The sequence below is a fragment of the Triticum urartu genome, chromosome 4 (genome assembly GCF_003073215.2).
Source record: "Triticum urartu cultivar G1812 chromosome 4, Tu2.1, whole genome shotgun sequence".
NCBI lineage: Eukaryota > Viridiplantae > Streptophyta > Magnoliopsida > Poales > Poaceae > Triticum > Triticum urartu.
In genome coordinates, this window is record NC_053025.1 from 560275279 (window position 1) to 560282100 (window position 6822).

The 6822-nt window shown below is 47.4% G+C and overlaps 1 long non-coding RNA gene and 1 pseudogene across 1 annotated transcript; both read right to left on the reverse strand.

Annotated features, from left to right (window-relative positions):
• Positions 1–2138: 2138 nt before the first annotated feature.
• LOC125554151 lies at positions 2139–5515 on the reverse strand. The gene is made up of 3 exons (XR_007304333.1): positions 5461–5515; positions 5243–5351; positions 2139–2463 (listed from the first exon to the last, which is right to left on the reverse strand). It is a non-coding gene; the product is annotated as an uncharacterized LOC125554151 (long non-coding RNA).
• LOC125554150 lies at positions 2540–3896 on the reverse strand (annotated as a pseudogene).
• Positions 5516–6822: the final 1307 nt, after the last annotated feature.

Genomic DNA, 6822 nt, shown 5'->3' on the forward strand with positions numbered 1-6822 from the left:
GGTATTTAAACCTGAGGACACACAGTCCTGAACACACAGTCCTCACCGTATTCTCCTTGAGCTAAGGTCACACAGACCTCGCCCAATCACTCGTGGTAAGTCTTCAGGTGACTTCCAAATCTTCACAGACTCGGTCACTCGGCGATCCACAATTTCCTCTTGGATGCTCTAGACCATGATGCCTAACCGTCTGAAGGATGCACGGTCCTCAAAGGTAACAAGCATCGGTTCCACACATGAACAATCTCTTCAGTGATGCTCAATCACTTTCGGTTTGTAGGTGTTTGGTTTGGGTTTTGGGTTTTTCCTCACTTGATGATTTTCGCTCAAAGTCCTCGGAGAATGGGATGCTCTCAATGACAAGTGTTAGTTTATCTCGGAGTAGCCAACCAACTAGTGGTTGTAGGGGGCGGCTATTTATAGCCTAGGGAGCAGCCCAACATGATAAGACATAAATGCCCTTCAATGATATGACCATTAGGTGGATAGATATTTTGGGACAGCTGGCGCGTAGCACAGCAATGGTCGAAAATTTGGCTATCAAATTCCTCAGGGCTATCATGTTCCTCACTTGTAAGCAATCCGCACTGGCGAATTCCTAACTCCTCAGTCAGAACAAATTCCTCAGAGACCAGAAGATCTTCGTCTCTGTCACTGAAGAAATTGACTGAACTGTATGAGGTTTTCAATGGCTTCACTCGAAAGGATTGACAGGTGTAGGATTTTGAGATGAGCATCACTAAGAAACTTTTCCTTAGTTTTACCTCGACCCCCTTTAACAGTATGGTGTTTCCTATGACTCAAGAAAGAGAAAAACGAAACTACGAAAACAAAAGTCTTCACGCTTCATATTCCTCGCATGAATATTAAGTCTTCACGGTCACACCAATTCCTTTACTTTCAAAGTCTTCGGTTGAAGACATTCATTTTGAGGGGTCGACTTCCTCTGTAAATGTCAAACTCCTCATAGACTTATAAATCTGTGTACACTCACAAACACATTAGTCCCTTAACCTATAAGTCTTCAATACACCAAAATCACTAAAGGGCACTAGATGCACTTACAGAAATCCATTGTCTTTGACAAAAATGCAAAGACATATGGAGGCAATGCTCACTCACCTGTTAAGGAAGTCCACACAGTCAGCACAAGACAACGCCTGAAAACACCGATGGCCTCATGCTTATAGTCAATTTATTTTTACTTTGTTCGACAATTTGTCCTCCGCTTCTCCTTGTAAAATGTCAGGATTCACTTATAATGGAAGCTCTGTTGCCAATGTTTGAAATCTCATATTTCAGCAAATCAAATTTTCAATCTATTTTCCTGAAATTACAAATTAAATACAGATTCACTGGAAAATTCACATTTTTTCTACAAGCGACGATAATTGTGACGTAAATGTATGTCGTCAACAATGTCTAGTCCCACTTGTAAGCAACCACGTCAGCATATTCTGGGCCCATATGTCAGTAGCTTTGATCGGTCAAAACTGATGCCCGGTTATTACTGACGGGATGGACGGCAATAAAACCCACGGCGGACGCCCATGGAAGAAGAACGTCGGCAACTGCTGGCCCCACCTGTCTGAATCTTTGACCAGTCAACCCTGAACAGATCACCGGTGACATGATTAACGTCGCCAAAAAGATTTTAGGCGACATATTGGGCCATCATAGGTGACATTCTGGGTCGTCACCGAACATGATCACTGGTGACATTTTTTTGTCCGTCACCTAATATGCCAACTTGCGTGACGAAAAAAGTGGTACCGTCAAAATTTTATTTTCTATGACGGCGCTTCAGTGATGGTGGGCGCGGTGACCGAAAAATGTCGCTAGAGTATCTATTTTCCATGATGAAAACGGGTTATACATGACACAAGTGAAGCGTTGCAAAATAGAGCAAAGTTTGTAGTGGTAGTGGGGGCAATCAAAGCTGGCGTGGGCAGGTCAAACTTGACGCTGGGACCCATGATGGTTAAACTTAGCCTTACCTAATTAAATCAGCCGGCTAACCAACTAACCAGGGCCCACTTGTCAGTTATAGAAAACGTTGCAAGTTGTTAGTTGTACCAGATTTGTTTCTAAGGGAAAATATTCAGGAATAATGAGAACAGTCATATAAAATGATAGGGTAGTACTGGGAACCAGAGAAACTATAAATTGGCACAGTCCACAAATCACAATGTATTTTGGAAAGGTGATATATAAAGACAAATAAGAAAAGGCAATCGAGGTTGCCACCCTAATTGACAAGACTCACAAACATGTGATGGCCGCATTGGCTTATCACAAGAAGGAAGACTTTTTTTTTGTCATGGCCACTAAGGAAGCTTGCCCTAGGTCCAAGTCGCCGATGCCACATGTTGAGATCGAGGGGCCACCATTATTTATGGAGAAAAGCGAATATAGATCTTTCGAACAACTAGATCTCCCGATGATTCCCTTGGTGGCTAGATCCTTCACAAAACAAACATATGGATCAAATTCAATAGAACAAGAATTGCCCCGAGTAAAATTGCATATGGGTATGAAGTTATTAACAATCAAGAGTAAAACATCAAACATTGTTGAGAGAAAGGGGGAGTATGACCGAGATGAGTATAACTAGTAGGAATAATGGTGATCCAGGAACCATCACTAACAACTAAACGACGACAAGCGTGCATTGAAGAGAAAAGATACTAGTTGAGATTACCTCTGCAACCCGTCACATGCGATTACGCGGCATAGTCCATGTACTAGTCATTGTCGGAGGAGGGGTGGAGTTTGTGTTGCCGGGCGCCCTGTCGATCACGGAGAACTGGTCCCGCGAGGGAGGCGACGGCATAAAGATGGATGCCATGGAGTTGAGCAACGAGTATCCCTGAGTTGGAGCAGATGGGCGTGGGTTGAGGATGCCGCGGGCGTTTCGAGGGGCCCGCTGAGTGTGCGGCGGCTGCCTCAGCAACGGGAAGGGCGCCCCCCATGGCGCAAAGTAGCCCATCCAGGGTCGTTGTTGCGGTTGTGCCGACTGTCCAGGCCCGGTGTTAGAAAAAGCGTTGCGATCGCCTTGATTCCCATTGTTGCTTCTACCGGGGGTGGAGTTGGAGCCGGTGTTGGTGCCAATGGTGATGGTGGAGGATCCCTTGGCCCTGTCACGTGCATTAAGATTGATTTCTTCTAGCAACAACATGGAACGGGCCTAGATAAAGGTAGGAAAAGGCCTGTGCATGGGAAGAGTAGTTGCCAGCACATGGAAGCGGTTGTTGAGTCCTCGGATCATTTGCAATGTCAACATATCATCGCTGACTGGTTCACCTGCGTCAGCGAGGGCGTCGGCGAGGGCCTTAATCCGATTGCAGTAGGCGGCCACCGTCATGTCTCCTTGCTCGGTGGCGCTTAACTCTTCGCGGACGTGGATGGCCCATCCGGGCTGGTTGTCCCGGAAGAAGGTGTACAACTTGTCCCAAACGGTATACGCGGTGTTCTCCGGCTCCCTCACCACTTGATAGAGCTCGTCGCAAATGGTAGCATAGAACCACAACACAATGGTCAGATCGTCGTTGCGCCACTTGGCATCTTGAAGACGGGGATCAGACTCGTGGTCGACATGGTGGGCGCAGTCGTATTTGGCGAGGATAGCGTAGAACTTCCGCGTCCACTCAGCGTAGTTGTTTGCGGCGAGATCTAGCTTGAAATTGATGAAGTGGGTAATATCGATGCGGTGCATAGGAGGCTCAGGACGGGTAGAGGGGAGGACAGGCTTGGCCTTCTTGGTGCTGCCGAGGGGAAAGAAATGACGAAAGGAGGAGGACGTGGCCAGAAGGGTGGGGGCGGTGAATGAAGGAGAGATGTTGCTCATGGTGAAGAGGAGAAGATGGTTGTGATACCAAGAACGATTGTGACTTGTGAGTATAATCTCGAAGATGTCTTGTGTTCACTCGCTGCCCTGTTTATATACACATCACAAGGGGTAGAACCATAGGAGAGAGATTTATTACAACAACAGTAAAAGTATACCAGAATTTGGCTGGTGGGGAGCTTGGGACAAAATGATGGACGAGACGCATGGTAGTACTCCTACCCGTAGTACTGCGTAGTGGGTAGCGGATCTGATCGATGCAGGAGGCGAATTGTCACCGTGATTCCACGATTAGTGAGATCACATCACAGTCTGATCGATTGACGCGTACGATGACACTGTGACATGACGGGTAATTCGATCGGTGACGGTAAGTGATGAGCTAGAGCGAGGTTTTCATCTCCAGTTACGATTAGCTTTTGCAATGATCAGAACGCCACGTCGGTGTGTGCGGGGCAGCCGTGCATAGCTGGCCTTTTGCTACCGGCGTTGCCGTGTACACTTGTGACCGGCTTCGGCTTTCGGCGGGCCAGTTTGTGCGTGCATGCCGGCCGCGCCGCATGCCTGTGCGGACGTGCACGCGATGGCTAAATTTTTTGGTTTGGAGTGGTAGGTGGTGACCACGAGACAAAACTTGTTGGAACGAGGCACACGGATGGCTAATACAGTGTCGTGCAGTTCTTACTGTGGGAAACTTATGCCGCACTGCACCACCACCCACCACCGATATTAGCCATTCATGCGCCTGATTCCAACGAGTTTTGTCCCGTGGCCACCATTCACCAACCCAAACCAAAAGTTTCAGCCATGGCGTGCACGTCCGCACAGGCATGCGGCGCGGCATGCATGCATGCACAAACTGTTCCGCCGAAAGCCGAAGCCGGCCACGAGTGTACACGGCAAGGCACGCACCGGTAACGAAAGACGAGCCACGGACGGCTGGCGCGCACGCACCGACGTGGCGATCTGATCACTGCAAAGCTAATCGTAACTGAAGAGGAAAGCCTCACTCTATCTCATCAGTTACCGTCCAATCGACCACCAGAGACAAGTGATGACCCGTAGGCACGCATATCCAGGCCAGGATCAGATAGCAAAGCCAACTCAAAAGCGCGAGCCGATGACGCAGCGGCTAGGGCCGGACAAGCGCGGCGGTTCAGGGTTCAGGGTTCAGACAAGGTTAGTATAGCTGTTCGTGCAGTCGTGCACACCACCGCCCTCGATCTGCAAACACAAATCCAAAACACGGCGGTTCGGCGTGTGGAGTTACCTTCGCCGCTTCCGTGCTCATGCATGCAGGAGGACCTATCTGTCGTCTATCTGCATGCTTCCAAACCAAAGCTTGAACTCCCTCGCTGAAAAGGCAAAAGAGCAAAAAGACAGGGCTTCAACTACCTGCGCGACAAAGTTGGTTGGCCTGGCCGGGGAGATAGATTTGTTCGGGCGCAGGAAGCTTCGGTGCACCTTCCCGCCGCCACCTGAGTGTCTCGCACGCGCCCTTTGCCTGGCTTGTGGTTAACGAGAACCGCAACCAAGATGACAAATTAACAAACGTGTAGGCCGTATATATCTAGAAAAGTTAGTATAGATGTGCGAAATGCAGAAATGAAAACCTGGGTTTGGAACGTCCAGGGCGGTATCTACAAACCAGGCGACGGAACCCTACAGTTTAAAATACGGATAATCAAAGTATGTCTTCACAAAATTTAAAAACAACCATGTCTTCACTTAATTGTGTGACACCCTAACTCCCGAAAACACGATGAGGAGATGTAATAAATGAGAGCTTATAAAACAATTTCCTTTTTTTTTAGTTCTAAGTTGATTCACCCCAACCGTTGGATATCGATCCAACAGCCGCCCACCTCCTTCTTCCTCGCCCAGCATGGCGCTCGCCGACCTCCAACCTAGACCTAATTGTCGGCCTCAACGACCGATCCCGGCGGCACTACCGTGTCGCCTCACTGAACCACCCTCCTTCGGCGTGCCACCGCCGCCCTGACCATCCCTGTATACCCTTTTCTTTTTCGCACTGGCACCCCACCCCACACCCAAATCGTTAAGCCTCCACCTGCGACGCCGGCTAGGTGTGAGTTCTTCTCTCCTATCTAAAACTGACCGGTCCAAATTTTGTTTTCAAACAACTGAGGATAGTAAATCCGCTATAAAAAAGTAACAAAATTTGGCAAGAAAAGAAAAAATAACAAAAAAAGATAAGGAAAAAAGTACTTTTCTGATGATATGAATATGATGGATGCATGCCCTAGATATGTAGGGATCTGATGAGAAATTACGATGGAACCCTACAAATTAACATAAGGATCTCCAAGGTATATTTCACTTAATTATATGACTTCCTAATTCTAGAAGACATGACAATGATTAATGAAATAAATATCTCCATGTTCTATAAACTAGGCAAAACCGATGATTATTTATACATCAGTCTTAGTCTTAGCATGACAAGAACAAAAAAGGAATAATAATAATAATAATTTGTAAGGATATGAATATGATCGATGACCGAACCTAGGTGTGTAGAAATCTGATGAGAGATTATGGACCTGCAGCCTGTTGTATCAGAAAGTTGCCGGTCGACAATGGAGTGGAGCAACTCGAAGAGGAAGAGCGTCGAAATTGCCCAAAAGACCAACTGAGGGAAGAGAAGCACATGGGGTGTTCCTCGATCGACCGACTATTATATGAAGAGGTGGGGAGATAAAAAGTGGCTCCCCCCTCCCACTGGACCTCGTGCGATTTACCATGCCGGTCCTTTCATTTTGTTCTCCCTGTTGCCGCCCTACACACGACCTCCTCTAATTCTATCAAATAATGGTCGTTGCTAATCACTAATAAGAGGAGTACTTAAGTAAGATTTGGGGCATGTACTGTCGCCCACTTCACCCTTACAGTTGTAGGTAGCATCTATGATTAATGATCAGGAAGGAATGCACGTGTATCAAAAGCAGAGAAGG